The 19,106-nt window shown below is 40.5% G+C and overlaps 1 protein-coding gene and 1 pseudogene across 1 annotated transcript in view; both read right to left on the bottom strand.

Annotated features, from left to right (window-relative positions):
• HS3ST4 (heparan sulfate-glucosamine 3-sulfotransferase 4) overlaps window positions 1–19,106 on the bottom strand; it is a 390,442-nt gene that overhangs the window by 349,334 nt on the left and 22,002 nt on the right. The window lies entirely within an intron of this gene.
• LOC132506578 (5S ribosomal RNA) lies at window positions 2,684–2,801 on the bottom strand (annotated as a pseudogene).

Here is a 19,106-nt window from a genome sequence, read left to right as displayed (position 1 = left end):
AATACCCAGGAGTGGAATCGGTGGATCATATGGTAGTTCTATTTTTAATTTTTTGAAGAACCTCCATGGAAGCGACCTGAGTGTCCATCCACTGAAGAATGGATAAAGATGCTGTGGTGTATGTGTGTGTGTATACACATATATACACCTATATAGAATGGAACATTACTGAGCCATAAAAAAGGATGAAATTTTGCCATTCGCAGCAACATAAATGGACATGGAGGGTATTACACTTAGTGAAATAAGTCAGACAGAGAAAGACGAATACGGCATGTTTTCAAGTATATGTGGAATCTAAAAAATAAAACAAACAAATATAACAAAACAGAAACTGACTCACAGAGATGGAGAACAAACTAGTGGTTACCAGAGGGGAGAAGTGCGGGGGAAGGGCAACATAGGTGAAGGGGATTAAGAGGTACAAACCACTAGGTATAAAATAAATAAGTTACAAAGATGTAATGCACTGCACAGGGAAGAGAGCCAACATTATGCGGAGTATAATCTGTAAAAATATCAGACCCTTATGTTGTACAGCTGAAACTAATATAGTATTGTAAGTCAACCACACTACAATGAAAATAGTAATAATCAGATGAACAAACAAGATAATCTCAGGCAGTGACAAGTACGATGGTGGAAATAAACTAAGCAGTACAATAGAAAGTGTCCCAGGCTGGAGGGAGCAAGCCTGCAGCCTATGCAGGCAGGTTATGCTCTGAACACTTCTAGAAGGTACCATTCACACCATGAATGAGTGACAAGGAAGAGACAGCCACGCAAAGCCAAGGGCAAAAGCCACTGAGGTCAGGTTTTCTCCAAGGGAATGCTATTGGCATTTGGCAGGGGGTTGTTTTTCTTGTGTGGGTCTGTCCTGAGCATCGCAGGACGTTTAGCATCCCTTGACCCTCCCCCGTACCCAATATCTGCAGGGTCCTCTGGGTAGTCATTGGGGTAGCCGAAAATGTTTCCACTCTTTTCCCTAGAGGAAGGGCTACAACTCCCCTTGTTGAGAACCACTGATACAGCAGAGAACAAAGGCCAGGGCCTTGAGTTAGAAACAAGCCTGGGCTGTGCAATGAACAGCAAGCAGGCCAGTGTGCTTGGCATATAACGAGTGATGGGGAAAGAGGCGAGAGTTGACTTTATAGCCATGTATGCTTAGCTGTGGCATACTGAGTTTGCTTGCTGTCAGCTGGGAAGATTTCATACAGGAGACAAGAGGATGAGCAGAGCACAGAAGCCACAGTTACACACACACTTTCTGTACGGTACCAGGAAGGGGGATACGATTCTATGGGCAATTTGATGACATTCTGCTGCCCTGGTGCTGCAATGAGCAAAGCTGGGAGGAGAGGAAAGTGAGCAAACTACAATATTTCATCAATCCTAAAATGTATCTTTTTATTCACATTTCAACCTAGCTGGAATCAAAATGTGTGTCACAATCATCATCACGTATTGTCACTGCCTGAGTCTGTGCGTCAAAACCAGCAGCAGCCTGGAAGAAAATCCTGAGGGCAAGGATGGAGCACTTTTCAAGAAATGCTGCCAGAGCAACAGCCTAGGTGGGATTAGGAACGAGAGCACGAAGAACACGCAAGAGGAGGACACTGCGAACTGGGGGTGGCTCAGAGGGGTCCAACTTTGAATAAGAAATGTCAGGAATCCATGGACCAATTTATCTCTTTTATTTTTTTCTGATGTATGAATGCACAAGAGTGATGGAAGATAAATGTTCCAGCATAAGGATTCTCTTTCCAATAAATGTGAAATTTTAAAATTCTACATGTAGAAGTACCGTCATGGTTTAATTAGCAATGCTCTCTTCCTAGTGATCATAAGAGTAAGAGTGCACATTACAGATTCGAGGAAATCTGAGAACCTCTACTGAACATCCAGCCGGTGCCAGGAATTTTATATGTGCTATACAGCAAGGAATCTCACAGCAGCAGTCTAAAATCCACAGGATGAACTCCACTTCACAGACATTAATAAGTAACTTGGGCTTCCCTGGTGGCGCAGTGGTTGAGAGTCCGCCTGCCGATGCAGGGGGCGCGAGTTCGTGCCCCGGTCCGGGAAGATCCCACATGCCGTGGAGCGGCTGGGCCCGTGAGCCGTGGCCGCTGAGCCTGCACGTCCGGAGCCTGTGCTCCGCAACGGGAGAGGCCGCAACAGTGAGAGGCCCGCGTACCGCAAAACAAAACAAAACAAAACAAAAAAACAGCAATAGTTTCAGAGTTGACACATCTTAAATTATACTTCTCTAATACATATTATCTGAAGGAACACTGCCAATTAGTGAGTCAAAGTTTTATCCAGGACTTCCCTGGTAGTGCAGTGGTTAAGAATCCGCCTGCCAATGCAGGGCACACGGGTTCGAGCCCTGGTCTGGGAAGATCCCACATGTTGAGGAGCAACTAAGCCCGTGCACCACAATGACTGAGCCTGTGCTCTAGAGCCCGCGAGCCACAACTACTGAGCCTGCATGCCACAACTACTGAAGCCCGCGCCTAGAGTCTGTGCTCTGCAACGAGAAGCCACCACCATGAGAAGCCCATGCTCACCACAACTAGAGAAAGCCCGTGTGCAGCAATGAAGACCCAGCACAGCAAAAACTTAATTTATTTAATTAAAAAGAAAAAAGTTTTATGCAATGGTTTGCTTTTTTTGTTTTTTAAGCCTACAGCACCCGGTATTCCCAGGTGGTCTCCCATCCAAGTACTAACCAGGCCTACCCTGCCTAGCTTCTGAGATCAGATGAGACTGGGTGCACTCAGGGTGGTATGGCTGTAGAGTGCAATGGTTTGCACTTTTATAATAGGTGCACTTTTTTTAAATTCAACTATAGTTGATTTACAATATTGTGTTAGTTTCAGGTGTACAGCAAAGTGATTCAGACAGATAGATAGATAGATAGAGTGACTGATTGATTCAGGTTATTTTCCATTACAGGTTAATACAAGATATTGGATACAGTTCCCTGTGCTATACAGTAAATCTTTCTTGTTATCTACTTTAATATATAGTAGTACATATCTGTTAATCCCATACTCCTTATTTATCCCTTCCCCCTTTCCCCTTTGTTTTCTATGTCTGTGAGTCCGTTTTTGTTTTGTAAATAAGTTCATTTGTATTATATTTTAGATGCCACATATACGTGACATCATACAATAGTTGTCTTTCTCTGTGTCCCATTTCTTTTTCAGGAAAAGATCCCAGGAAAAAACTCCTAATTTCCCTACTTAATTCCTTGGTTTGCTGCTCCCAGCCTGGCTGCTCAGTGGGGCCCCATCTCTCCAGACTCTTCCATCAGGCCCCCTCAAAACCCACAGGATTAAAACTTCTTAAGGGTTCACTAGTTATCAATACTGAGAAACAGAAGACACAAAGAAACAAACACTGGAGATTCTCCTGGAATCTTGGCTTGTACATCCACTTCCCCACTGAGTCTCTGAGTCCTTATTCCTGAAGGTGTTGTTGCTATGACCCTCCCGACCCAGCAGAGCCCAGATAGGTTCTTAATGCCCTCTGACACCTTCCTAATAACAAGATACAGCTCTCAGTTAACCAGGATCTACCAAAGGGTGGCCATCAGGCTAGGCACTTGATATAATTTACCTCCTTTAAGCCAATCAACAGCCCTATGACAAAGGTATTATACTTTTCACTTTTTAGATGAAAAAATAAAGTTCAGAGAAGTCAAGCAATTAGCCCAAGGTCACAGAGCTAGGATATGGCAATCCTGTGATTGGAGCCTGAATATAAATCTACTGAAAATCTAATCAAAACAGATGAGTAGTTAATTCAGGTGATAAGTGGTGTGAAGTGTATAATGCACATTCCCAGGGTCTCCACATGGAGCCAAACCTCCTCTCTTCAAGCTCACCCATTGTTTCCATGAGGTCTGTAATGCTGAAATCAGATACACTGACTTTATCATAGTAAAGTGTGTGGACCAGAGGGCAGACAGCAGAAGCAAGAACTACAATCCTGCAGCCTGTGGAACAAAAACCACATTCACAGAAAGATACACAAGATGAAAAGGCAGAGGACTATGTATCAGATGAAGCAACAAGATAAAACACCAGAAAAACAACTAAATGAAGTGGAGATAGGCAACCTTCCAGAAAAAGAATTCAGAATAATGATAATGAAGATGATCCAGGACCTCGGAAAAACAATGGAGGCAAAGATAGAGAAGATGCAAGAAATGTTTAACAAAGACCTAGAAAAATTAAAAAACAAACAGAGATGAACAATACAATAACTGAAACGAAAAATACACTAGAAGGAATCAATAGCAGAATAACTGAGGCAGAAGAATGGATAAGTGACCTGCAAGACGGAATGCTGGAATTCACTGCTACAGAACAGAATAAAGAAAAAAGAATGAAAAGAAATGAAGACAGCCTAAGAGACCTCTGGGACAACATTAAACGTAACAACATTCACATTATAGGGGTACCAGAAGAAGAGAGAGAGAAAGGACCAGAGAAAATATCTGAAGAGATTATAGTCAAAAACGTCCCCAACATGCGAAAGGAAATAGCCACCCAAGTCCAGGAAGCACAGAGAGTCCCGTACAGGATAAACCCAAGGAGAAACACGCCGAGACACATAGTAATCAAATTGGCAAAAATTAAAGACAAAGAAAAATTACTGAAAGCAGCAAGGGAAAAACGACAAATAACATACAAGGGAACTCCCATAAGGATAACAGCTGATTTCTCAGCAGAAACTCTACAAGCCAGAGGGAGTGGCATGACATATTTAAAGTGATGAAAGGGAAGTACCTACAACCAAGATTACTCTACCCGGCAAGAATCTCGTTTAGATTCGATGGAGAAATCAAAAGCTTTACAGACAAGCAAAAGCTAAGAGAATTCAGCACCACCAAACCATCTCTACAACAAACGCTAAAGGAACTTCTCTTAGAGAAGAAACGCAAGAGAAGAAAAGGACCTACAAAAACAAACCCCAAACAATTAAGAAAATGGTAACAGGAACATACATATCGATAATTACCTTAAACATGAATGGATTAAATGCTCCAATCAAAAGACACAGGCTCGCTGAATGGATACAAAAACAATACCCATATATATGCTGTCTACAAGAGATCCACTTCAGACCTAGGGACACATTCAGACTGAAAGTGAGGGGATGGAAAAAGATATTCCATGGAAATGGAAATCAAAAGAAAGCTGGAGTAGCAATACTCATATCAGATAAAATAGACTTTAAAATAAAGAATGTTATAAAAGACAAGGAGAACATTACATAATGTTCAAGGGATCACTCCAAGAAGAAGATTAACCATTATAAATATATATGCTCCCAACACAGGAGCACCTCAATATATAAGGCAAATGCTAACAGCTATAAAAGAGGAAATCAACAGTAATACAACAATAGTGGGAGAACTTAACACCTCACTGACACAAATGGACAGATCATACAAACAAAAAATTACTAAGGAAACACAAGCTTTAAATGACACAAAAGACCAGATAGATTTAATCGGTATTTTATAGGACATGCCATCCAAAACCAGCAGATTACACTTTCTTCTCAAGTGTGCATGAAACATTCTCCAGGATAGAGCACATCTTGGGTCACAAATCAAGCCTCAGTAAATTTAAGAAAATTGAAATTATATCAAGCATCTTTTCTGACCACAATGCTATGAGATTAGAAATGAATTACAGGGAAAATAATGTAAAAGACACAAACACACTGAGGCTACACAATACGTTACTAAATAACGAAGCAATCACTGAAGAAATCAAAGAGGAAATAAAAAAATACCTAGAGACAAATGACAATGTAAACACAATGATCCAAAACCTATGGGATGCAGCAAAAGCAGTTCTAAGAGGGAAGTTCATAGCAATACAAGCCTAACTCAAGAAACAAGAAAAATCTCAAATAAACAATCTAACCTTACACCTAAAGGAACTAGAGAAAGAAGAACAAACAAAACCCAAAGTTAGCAGAAGGAAAGAAATCATAAAGATCAGAGCAGAAATAAATGAAATAAAAACAAAGAAAACAACAGCAAAGATCAATAAAACTAAAAGCTGGTTCTTTGAGAAGATAAACAAAATTGATAAACCATTAGCCAGACTCATCAAGAAGAAGAGGGAGAGGACTCAAATCAATAAAATTAGAGATAAAAAGGGGAAGTTACAACAGGCACTGCAGAAATACAAAGCATCCTAAGAAACTACTACAAGCAACTCTATGCCAATAAAGTGGACAACCTGGAAGAAATGGACAAATTCTTAGAAAGGTATGACCTCCCAAGACTGAACCAGGAAGAAATAGAAAATATGAACAGACTAATCACAAGTAATGAAATTAAAACTCTGATTAAAAATCTTCCAACAAACAAAAGCCCAGGATCAGATGGCTTCACAGGTGAATTCTATCAAACATTTAGAAATGAGCTCACACTCATCCTTCTCAAACTCTTCCAAAACATTGCAGAGGAAGGAACACTCCCAAACTCATTCTATGAGGCCATCATCACCCTGATACCAAAACCAGACAAAGATACTACAAAAAAAGAAAATTATAGACCAATATCACTGAAGAATATAGATGCAAAAATCCTCAACAAAATACTAGGAAAGAGAATCCAACAGCACATTAAAAGGATCATACACCATGATCAAGTAGGATTTATCCCAGGGATACAAGGAGTCTTCAATATATGCAAATCAATCAACGTGATACACCATATTAACAAATTGAAGAATAAAAACCATATGATCATCTCAATAGATGCAGAAAAAGCCTTTGACAAAATTCAACACCCATTTATGATAAAAGCTCTCCAGAAGGTTGGCATAGATGGAACCTAACTCAACATAATAAAGGCCATATATGACAAACCCACAGCCAACATCATTCTCAATGGTGAAAAACTGAAAGCATTTCCTCTAAGATCAGGAACAAGACAAGGATGTCCACTCTCACCACTATTATTCAACATAGTTTTGGAAGTCCTGGACATGGGAATCAGAGAAGAAAAAGAAATAAAAGGAATACAAATTGGAAAAGAAGAAAGAAAACTGTGACTGTTTGCAGATGACATGATACTATACATAGAGAATCCGAAAGATGCCATCAGAAAACTACTAGAGCTAATCAATGAATTTGGGGGTAAAGTTGCAGGATACAAAATTAATGCACAGAAACCTCTTGCATTCCTACACACTAATGATGAAAAATCTGAAAGAGAAATTAAGGAAACACTCCCATTTACCACTGCAACAAAAAGAATAAAATACCTAGGAATAAACCTACCTAGGGAGACAAAAGACCTGCATGCAGAAAACTATAAGACACTGATGAAAGAAATTAAAGATGATATCAACAGATGGAGAGATATACCATGTTCTTGGATTGGAAGAATCAATATTGTGAAAATGACTACACTACCCAAAGCAATCTACAGATTCAATGCAATCCCTATCAAATTACCAATGGCATTTTTTATGGAACTAGAACAAAAAAACCTTAAAATTTGTATGGAGACACAAAAGACCCCGAATAGCCAAAGCAGTGTTGAGGGAAAAAAACAGAGCTGGAGGAATCAGACTCCCTGACTTCAGACTATATTACAAAGCTACAGTAATCAAGACAATATGGTACTGGCACAAAAACAGAAACATAGATCAATGGAACAAGATAGAAAGCCCAGAGATAAATCCATGCACCTATGGTCAACTAATCTATGACAGAGGAGGAAAGGATATACAGTGCAGAAAAGACAGTCTCTTCAATAAGTGGTGCTGGGAAAACGGGACAGCTACATGTAAAAGAATGAAATTAGAACATTCCCTGACACCATACACAAAAAAAACTCAAAATGGATTAGAGACCCAAATGTAAGACCAGACACTATAAAACTCTTAGAGGAAAACATCGGAAGAACACTCTTTGACATAAATCACAGCAAGATCTTTTATTATCCACCTCCTAGAGTAATGGAAATAAAAACAAAAATAAACAAATGGGACCTAATGAAACTTCAAAGCTTTTGCACAGCAAAGGAAACCATAAACAATACGAAAGACAACCCTCAGAATGGGAGAAAATATTTACAAACAAATCAATGGACAAAGGATTAATCTCCAAAATATATAAACAGCTCATGCAGGTCAATATTAAAGAAACAAACAACCCAATCCAAAAATGGGCAGAAGACCTAAATAGACATTTCTCCAAAGAAGACATGCAGATGGCCAAGAGGCACATGAAAAGCTGCTCAACATCACTAATTATTAGAGAAATGCAAATCAAAACTACAGTGAGGTATCACCTCACACCAGTTAGAATGGGCATCATCAGAAAATCTACCAACAACAAATGCTGGAGAGGGAGTGGAGAAAAGGGAACCCTCTTGCACTGTTGGTGGGAATGTAAATTGATACAGCCACTATGGAGGTTCCTTATAAAAACTAAAAATAGAATTACCATATGACCCAGCAATCCTAGTACTGGGCATATACCAGAGAAAACCATAATTCAAAAAGACACATGCACTCCAATGTTCATTGCAGCACTATTTACAATAGCCAGGTCATGGAAGCAACCTAAATGCCCATCGACAGACGAATGGATAAAGAAGATGTGATACATATATACAATGGAACATTACTCAGCCATAAAAAGGAATGAAATTGGGTCATCTGTAGAGAACGTGGATGAATTTCATACAGAGTGAAGTAAGTCAGAAAGAGAAAAACAAATATCGTATATTAACGCATACATGTGGAACCTAGAAAAATGGTACAGATGAACCGGTATGCAGGGCAGAAATTGAGACACAGATGTAGAGAACAAACGTACGGACACCAAGAGGGGAAACGGACGGAGGGTGGTGGTGGTGTTGTGATGAACTGGGAGATTGGGATTGACATATATACCCTAATATGTATAAAATGGATAACTAATAAGAACCTGCTATATAAAAAATTTAATTAATTAATTAAAGTGTGTGCACGGGCATCTGGGTGCGCACATGTGTTTCTTGCCACTTACAAGTCTTCCATAAAAACACTTGAATGATCAGCAAGCCCAGAGGCCAATCATAATTCTAGTCATGAGGTTACCAACTGGCATAATTCAGCTTTGAAGAGGCTCCCTCTAAATGGATTAAGTATGATGGAATGATACGGGTTCTCCCTGGGTGTAAATGGGGTGGCAGTGCACAGGCATTCTGGGAAGTGGAGTTAATTCTTTCCAAGTGTCTATTCGATCCCCAGGGGATCTCCTCCACCCTCAGCTCGAAATTCTCAATCCAGGGAGGGAGGGAGGGGGAAGGGATGGATTGGGAGTTTGGGATTAGTAGGTGCAAACTATTATATATAGAATGGATAACCAACAAGGACGTACTGTATAGCACAGGGAACCATATTCAATATCCTGTGATAAACCATAATGGAAAAGAGTATGAAAAAGAATGTATATATGTGTATAACTGAATCACTCTGCTGTACAGTAGAATTTAACACAACATTGTAAATCAACTAGACTTCAAAAAAATAAATTTAAAAAAAAACTCTCAATCAGAAACAACACAGTATCAATGTAAGACAGTTGAGGTGTTTTCTGATGGGTATTTTTCTAAAATGCCTTAGACACTTGCTAATCTTTACTTTTTTCCATTATCTATTTTAATTGAAGTAATACACTCAGAGGATTTCAGAAAAAGAGCATGCACGCTGTCAAGGATTTATACTAGACGCCTCTCTGCAGCCTGTTTTTTCTCATCAACAACAGATCTTGGAGTTTTTTCCACGGCTATATGCACAGCGCTCTCCAATTCTTTTAAACAACTGCATTGTATTCCTTCTGTGGGTAAGCCATAACTTACCCAACCCGTCTCGTACTGAGGTACACTTAGGTGGCTTCCAATCTTTTGCCATTAAAAATAAAACAACTCGTACACACCTTTTTGCTGGACAATTAAGATTTCTCCAAACTGAACACAGAGTAGTGTTGTTCTCAACACAGGCATATACCTGTTCTTCCAGAGATGCTATGATCCAACTCAAAAGTAAGGACAACAACTAAGACATAAACTGGACCAACAGAGAGCAGGGACATCTGAAACAAACTGTCCGGAAAATTGCACAATGCATGGTTACTGCATCTATACTCTTTCTGAGAGAATCAGAGGGTCCGTGGCCAACGACGACGGAAAGACCCACAGGATCTAAAGAGCACTGTGCAATGTTTAAAATAAGCACTTCTTGGCGGTGTACGAGAGAAATAGAAATGCTAAACCTCGCCTGCAAAGCACACTGCATGGGACATTAACATAATACAATTTAGACACAATAGCAATCTTCAGTCATAGAGCAGACTTCCATCACTGCCAAAAACATTTCTCCCCTCACTGTTGAATGCTGCTGTGAATTTCATCTGTGACAGAGATTCTAAGATAACTCAAAGAATGTAGTTTTTACTGTGAGGGCAGGGAGAACTGGGCATCCCCAGACACAGCAGGCAAGAGTGTAAATATTTAGATAAGCTTCCTGGAGGGAAATTCAGCAATGTGTACCAAAAGCTTTAAAATCATGCTCACCGCTCACCTTTTGACCCAGTAATTATATGACCATGTATGCCCTGGGATTCATCCTAAGAAACTGTGTGTGTGTGTGTGTGTGTGTGTGTGTGTGTGTGTGTGTGTGTTTTCTGTACCCATTTGTTCACTGCAATGTTTTAGGACCAGAGGAACACTGGAAGCAATGTAAATGTCCACCTGTAGGGTATCAGTTAAATACATTATAATGTATTCATGCCATACAATGAAAACTACACACGAATAAAATTCATGTGTTAAAGGAGGAGTTTGCAAGCTGTGGGTCACAAATCATTAATGAGTCATGAAACCAGTTTTTGTGGGCCATGGACAGCTTTTTAAATAGAAGAATATCAGAGGGCAGCACACAAAGTAAGTGTCAGTATGGTTTCATGAAACTTTATTTAAATGCATGTGTGTTTATTCTGGGTCAGTCTATAAAATGTACTTCTTACTTTAGGATATAGTAAAAAAAAAAAAAAAAAAGCTGAAAACCACTGTAGCAACAGAATATTCACCAGTATGGAAATATGTCAACATTCTACCTTTAAGTGGGGACACAGGTTAAAAATTATGTAATATAATCCCAAATCTGAGACAATACCAGCAATAAAATATGTATGTGTGTATGTGCACAGAAAAGAAACATTCTCTGGACAGCAGTATTAGGGGTGAAGGTAATTTTTCTCTGTTTTCCCTACATGCTTCTGGTATTTTTCTAAATTTCCTCTAATTTCTGCTTATTATGTTCATAAGCAGAAAAAAACAGAGGGTATTTTCAAATATAGTTTTGGTAAGTATGTTAAGTATTTTAAGATGCTCCCAAAATGAGTCAAGGGTGACAATAAATGAATGAGGTGACCAGGCAATCATTCCATCCTCTGACACCCTCCTATGAAAAGTCTTCTCTCAGAAATGTTGCACACCAACACATTGGGACAAGCAGCATATGGTCCTACAAGGCGGCGCACAGGAAACGTAAAATAATAGTAGTTCAGAACTGCAAGGAAGGAAGGAAGGAAGGAAAGGAGGAAGGAAGGTAGGAAAGGAGGGAGGGAAGGAAGGAAAGAAGGACGGAAGGAAGGAAGGAAAGGAGGAAGGAAGGTAGGAAAGGAGGGAGGGAAGGAAGGAAAGAAGGAAGGAAGGAAGGAAAGGAGGGAGGGAAGGAACAGAAATAATGGAAGGGAAAAGTGAAAAGAAAAGGAAGTACCCAAAAAATCTGATATGTTAAAAAAAAAAAAGAGAGAGACAGAGAAATAAAGCTTGTCTTTAATACACAGCAGCAAAAAAATTGGACAAAGCTTTCATTTTATGACTAGAGGTTTCAGCCAGCAAATATCGCCCTGAAGTTATTAAATTTTAAAATGCCCAGGAACTCAATAAACCCTTTTTTAATTCATTATGAGTTAATGAAGTGGCCAATGACCTGACCTCTTTTCAAACTGGATGAGGGATTTGATGAGTCAGTGCTAATTCAGGTTCAGGTGATCACTTCACTGTTAGGAAAACACTGTTACATTTTTTTTTTTTCTGAGGAAGAGGCTTTACTATGGAAGCATAATCATTAGTGATGCTATTTAATCTTCTTCTTCACCTCAGTGGTACCCCAGTGAGGCACATAACTAATGAAATTACTCAGTGTTAAACAAGGAAATAGCAGCTTTTCTGTATGAATTCCATTTCTTCACTTTCCAAATCTTTCTCAAGTAGAGATGGGACCCCGTCCTCAAAATGTTTATATTCTGTTGGGGGAGACAATGGCAACTCCTGGATTTCTATTTAAGTAGGTGATATAGAGGTTCAGGTGGCTTGGAAGAGAATGCTTGCTGATGGAAATGATTGGTGATAAGACTTAAAACCACCCTTCTTATTGCCACTCAGACGAAACATAAATAACAAGATACGAAGAAGATTGGGAAAAGAGTGTGCTAACTCAGGAAGAGTAAAATCACTTCTAGGCTGAAGGAGAAAAGCATTTGAACCTCACCAGTTATATTTTGGGAATAAAAGGTACAAAATTGTTAGACAGATGGACAAACCCATCCTTTTGGATGCTACTGTGAAAATCTGGAGCCAAACTAAGGTTGATCACATATGATTTCCAAAGAGTGTATTGGTCAAATTTATATCACTTTTTTCAAATCTTCTGATTTATTTGTGTATCCCTAGCATCTTGCAAAGCACTGGGGAGAGCAGACAGTTATAAAGTAATTATCCAGTATTAGATAAATACAGTTGCTTGATTTTTTAGTGGAATCCAATAAGGATTTGAGGAAAGAAACGTAGATGCTTAAGGAGAACAACTGGTATACCAAAGGCACATGGATTAATTTTGTCTATACTGACAGATAACTGACTTCTCATTTTAAAAAATCTCCACATTATCTGCTTTGCTTTATTAGTATTCATTTTCCAGAGCTTTGCATGTGTATCTCATTCAATCCTTGTAACTAACCTATAAAGTACATACTATTAATATCTCCATTTTAAAGATGAGGAAACTGAGTCACAGATCAGTTTAGTAACTCATTCAAGGCCCCACAACCAGCAGGTCCCACAGCCCATACTCACAGCCACGCAGTTGGCTCCAAAGCCCATGTTACCCTAGTGCCCCCTATTTCCGAAGCACTCTAAACATTTGGCAGATGGTATCTTATTCTTTATCCCAAAACCACTTGAAGTAGCTTGTTAAAATACTGTGACCTTCCCCAAGTCACTGTATGCCCTTGCTGGGTATTGTCTGAGAGACGAAGGTAATTTCCCACAAGGCCAGCTTTATTCCTCACCAGCTGAAAAGCAAAGCAAATGAAACAAAAGAAAAGGAACATGAGGGGTTCTTTGGGCACATTGTGTGTTGGACGTAAACAAATAAAATGGTTTTAATAAAGGGATGGCAAGTGAGAACATATATCAGTCACCTGGTACCTTGGTAGACCAGATAACCCTCCTCATGGAGTCTCAGAGACATGAGGGAGGAAGTGCCCTTGTGTCCTGGGTTTTGTACCTTCCGAGATCCGATAGAGGTCTGCAAGTTTTAATGAAAACAATTTGCATTGTAGGGTGCCGAAGGTAACAGGCTAATGTTAGGGTGGAGTTGGCTGGCTAGTTTTATTCTCCAAAAAGTCTGGTTATGTCAACCCACTCCCAGTAGAGTCTCCCTGACAGTTATCTAATAAACTCGAGTTTCCCACTGTCAAAACATACTGCTGACAACAAAGGGTCTTTCCTCAGCATTGAAGAACACTGAGTGCATTAAGGAAATCTGGCCACAAAAGAACAAGGAGACCTATAAAAGCTCCCCCATGTCTTCCATGCCTTCCTTCCAGCTTGATGTTTCTTGTCAAGAGAAGGAAAACGCTCAGTATAAATATGCATTTGAATCATAAAACAATCCACCCAGTACTTTTGCAGAAAAAGAGAGAGATAAAAAGAGGCTCCAGGACAAACATCTAAGTAAAAAATATAAAGTGCTTTTACCCCTCATCTCACGACGTGCCTGTCTCTTCCACTCTCCTCTTGCGCTGAGCAGTATGCACACTTTACAGAGAATGCCAGCTATAATCCAACAGATGTCACTGTGAACATGGAGGAGAAAATGGCCAGAAACAGCCTCTCATGGGTTGTCTGCACAAAAATACACTGACCAGCTTTGATTTTCAGTGCCACGGTCAACTAGACCAGCCCACGTGTGAGCGCAGGAACTTGTTCCTGCCGGAACCTGAGTCAGGTGAGCTGGGAATGCTAATTCATTTAGATGAGATTTGTGAAAAATATTGCTTTGGGTGGCTTCCCTGGTGGCGCAGTGGTTGAGAATCTGCCTGCATATGCAGGGGACACGGGTTTGAGCCCTGGTCCGGGAGGATCCCACATGCCGCGGAGCGGCTAGGCCCATGAGCCATGGCCGCTGAGCCTGCACGTCTGGAGCCTGCGCACCGCGATGAAGAGTGGCCCCCGCTTGCCACAACTAGAGAAAGCCCTCGCACAGAAATGAAGACCCAACACAGCAAAAATAAATTAATTAATAAAAAAATATTGCTTTGGGTGAAAGAAGGGTATCTCATTGCTATGCAAACATGTATTATCAGGGGAAGAAAAGCAAAAAAGACTAAGGTTAGCCCACATAAGATAGTCCTTCGAGGCAACCCTCAATCCAGAATATGAGTGTGCCTCAGGGATCAGCATGGTTAGACTGCAGTTAACCCCTTCTCTGTAATAATCCACACTAAAGTCACGTTTAAAGAGAAGAATCATGTCATTTGACCATCACATGTGTATGTATCACATCTCTCTCCTCCAAGCCTTCACATATTCTGTTCCTTATGCCCAACACCCTTCCCTCACCATTGACCCTTAGCTTAAAAGGCTAACCCCTACAGGTCCCCTACTTCTCAGCTTAGGTGTCACTTCCCTTGTTTTATCTACAAATGTGCCTGGCAGATAGTAGTGAATGAACAGATGTTTTAGAATAAATGCATAGGACCCATTTGTGGCCAGTGGGTGTAGAGGAAATACACCAGGGTCTTCTAGAAGGAATTTTCTCCCTAATGAAAGGCAAGAGCTGCCTGAAGAATAAGCCTTTTTGTCACTTTCCCTCCCTTCCTTCTTTGCATACTCTCATGCAAGAATATAATACCTAAGGCTGCAGCAGCCATCTTCAGATCACGATGTAACAACCCACAGTTCAAAATCCAACAGGCTAACATGGCAGAGTGGAAGGATGTAAACAGCTTGAACCCTTCATAGCCTGGTAAACTGCTGACTCTATCCTGGAACCACCCATCTGGATTTCTTGCTAAGTGAAATCTAAATATCCTAAGTCACCGTTCATGAGGTTTTCTCTCGCTTACAGCCAAAAGCATCCAGACTGGCATATTCTGCACTTATTAACCTAAATTGTGATTGGCATTTGCTTGTCTGTCTTCCCACCTAGACTGTGAGTTCCAGAAGGATGAAAGTGTCTTGTTTACCTTCTTCCCGGCGTACAGCAAAGAATGGGATGCCTTAAACATCTGTTAAACGAGAGACTCATTTCCCTCACACCTGCCTCCCCCAGTTCCCAAGAACTAAAACTCGAGGCTGACCCACTTCTATCTTTCTGAACCTTTAGAGGTATCTTTGATGTTACCTCTCAGTTCTCAGAACGCTGTGACACATCTTAAGAAGTCCACTCTTTTTCAAGCTTTCTCTAAGCCCAATGGACATTTTTCAGACTTCAATTTAGAAAATCTCTTAGTGACATTCAACGTGGTCGATCACTCCTTCCTTTTGAAAATCCATAGTGCCATAAAACTGAGTTGCTTTCTTTTTCCTTGAAGTAATATTGATTTACAGAATGGAAGAAAATATTAGCAAATGATAAGCAAATGTCAGGGGGTTAATATCCAAAATATACAAGCTCATACAGCTCAATGTAAAAAAAAAACCAAACAAGCCAATGAAAAAAAAAATGGGCAGAAGACCTGAATAGACATTTTTCTAAAGAAGACATACAAATGGCTACCAAGCACAAGAAAAGATGCTCAATATCGCTAATTATGAGAGAACTGTACATCAAAACAACAATGAGATATCACCTCACACCTGTCAGAATGGCTATCATCAAAAAGTCTACAAATAACAACTGTTGTCAAGGATGTGGAAAAAAGGGAACTCTGTGCAATGTTGGTGGGAATGTAAGTTGGTGCAGCCACCATGGAAAACAGTATGGAAAGTCCTCAAAACACTAAAAAATAGAATTATCATATGATCCAGCAATTCTGCTCCTGGGTGTATACCCAGAAAAAACAAAAACACTAATTCAAAAAGATACATGCACCCCAATGTTCTTAGCAGCACTATTCACAACTGCTTTCTTATTGTCCTCTACACTTTTCTCTTTTACAAGCTCACCTTTATGTACTCTGCACCCAATTTCAAAGCCTAATTCTAAGCCTTCCTCTCTTGCCACCATACACTTGCCATCATTGACCATGGCTTCAGTTACCACTTTACGTTGATAAGTCCCAAACTTATATCTCCTAGCCCTGCGCTCTCCTCTAAGCTCAGCTACATACATCTACCTGTTTGATATATATATATCAAATATATATATATATAGTCTCAAAACAATATATAAACAATATATATATACATATATATATGTAGATAATATATATGTCTCAAAACCATCTGAAATTCAACATTTTTGAAACTGAACTTATTATCCTCCCTGACTCATCGGCATCCCGATGAAGGTATCAAAAACCTACTTCAAGCTGACCTAGGGCACTAAAGGAAATGTATTGGCTCAAGGAACCAGAAAGCCCTTAGAGCTGGTCTCAGGCATGCATGAATTCAGGAATTTAAACAACAAAATAAGGTCTCTCTTGCCATCTCTCATCTCTATTAAACTCCATCTAACTCCTTTCTCTCTCACTGCACACCAGCTTTCTCCGTAGGGAGGAAACATCTCCACAGGTAGAAGCATCTGTAGGACTCCATCCTTCCTGCTCCAAGACCCCAAAGGCAAGCCCCCTGTGTCTTCACCTCCAACATCCCACAAAAATGAATCTCACTGTGCAAACCTTGGTCACTAAGCCAATGCCCGTTACAGCCAGGGGAGGTGGGTTTTCCTGAAGGGAAATCTAACCTAAAATCAGATGACTGGATTAACAGTTCCTCAACAAAAGAGAGCACAGGTTTTCTGGACAAGTTAACTGCGTAGATGTCCTGCAGCTACCCCAAGCCAGCTCTTCTTCTTGTGGTCTCTGTCTTGGTAAGTAAAGCCATCCTTCTCCCATCCACTTACACAAGCCAGAAACCCAGGAGTTCCTGAAGCCTTCCCTCGCTCTCATCCCCTGAAGGCAAGCCAGCACCGTATCCTTTCAATTTTGCCTCCCAAGTGTTTTACACTTAAAACAATGCCCAGAACACGACATCATCCACTTCTTTCCATCCTCACTGCCATCTCCCTAGTCTAAGCCACCAGAAACCTCTCCTAGACTATTTTAAGAACCTCCTACAGGTACTTACTCTCATCTCCCCAGTCCATTTCCTACGTAGCAACCAGGCTGATCATTTCAAAGCGTGAACCTGACCCTGTCCCCTGTCTGTTGAAACCATTAGACAGCCCTCCATCTCCCTGAGGATAAAACCCCACACCTTTAACATGTGCTGCAATTCCCCATAGCTACCTCCTCTCCAGTTCCATTCTAAGCCACGCCTCTCCCTCTTACTGAGTTCCAGCACCATGGGTCTTTAGTTCTTCCAACATGCCAGCCGTCTTCCTGACATGAGGTCTTTACATGTCCTGTTCCCTCTGCTTGGATTGCTACCCTCCCCAACACACACACACACACACACACACACTCTCTCTCTCTCTCTCTCTCTCTCTCTCTCTCTCTCTCTCACACACACACTTTCACCTCCTACTCAACCTTCAGATCTCTTCTCAAATGCCACTTATTTAGGAGAGTTTCCTCAACTCTCCAAACCTCTAATAGGTTACAACTCTTGCTAGATGTTCAAACTGCACCCCCTTCATTCTAGTCGCTTACAGCACTGGATACTGTTCCTTCACAGTACTCACTCTGCTCATCATTTTAACTTTATTTACATTGACTGATTATATCGTTCTTCTCCATTGAAAGACAAGTGCCACAAGGCCAAGAATCAACTGCTTTTACTTACCTTTCTGTCCCCAGCCCCAAGCACAGTGCCTGGCACATTTGGAGGCAATCAATATGGAATGAGAAATAAATGTCTGAATCATTTCTGGAAAGGACAGAGATTAAAAGTACAAGTTGTGGAGTCAAGCAGGTTAAAATCTTGGGCCCATAGGGACTTCCCTGGTGGTCCAGTGGCTAAGACTCCACACTCCCAATACAGGGGGCCCGGGTTCGGTCCCTGGTCAGGGAACTAAATCTCGCATGTTGCAACTACGGGTTCGCATGCTGCAACTAAAGATCCTGCATGCCGCAACTGAGACGGGCACAGCCAAATAAATAAATAAATATTTTTTAAAAATAAAATAGAAACAAATAAATAAAGTCTTGGGCCCATAGAAATACAAGGTGTGTCACCTTGGACACATCACTTAGAATTTCCCTTCTTTACGTTTCAATTTCCTCATCTGTAAAATACGGACAATAATAAGGATTCATAAGATGACCTACCTTTTAGGTAGGTTTTTTACACTTAAAACAACGTCCAGAACACAGAAAGCAGATGTATCCATTACAATTAAGTTTATCCGAGAACAACTAAAGCCCAAAATAGTATGGCGGAAGCAACACAGAAAGGTATCCCTCTCTTACCCAGAGGTTTCCATCGGGCTCCTTCTGTCCTGCTGCTTCTTCATTCTCGAGATGACGCTCTCTCCACAGAGCACCAAATTACTGTTGAACTTCAATTCTCGTACTCGCATGCTCATCAACAGCAAAGAGCATCCTTGTAAGGACCTTTCTCAGAAGTCGTACCCAGCACCTGCTCTCAAATCCCACTGGCCCGAACTTAACCTCGTCAA

The sequence above is a fragment of the Lagenorhynchus albirostris genome, chromosome 15, assembly GCF_949774975.1.
Source record: "Lagenorhynchus albirostris chromosome 15, mLagAlb1.1, whole genome shotgun sequence".
Taxonomy (NCBI): domain Eukaryota; kingdom Metazoa; phylum Chordata; class Mammalia; order Artiodactyla; family Delphinidae; genus Lagenorhynchus; species Lagenorhynchus albirostris.
This window is presented reverse-complemented; position numbering and strand designations above follow the sequence as displayed.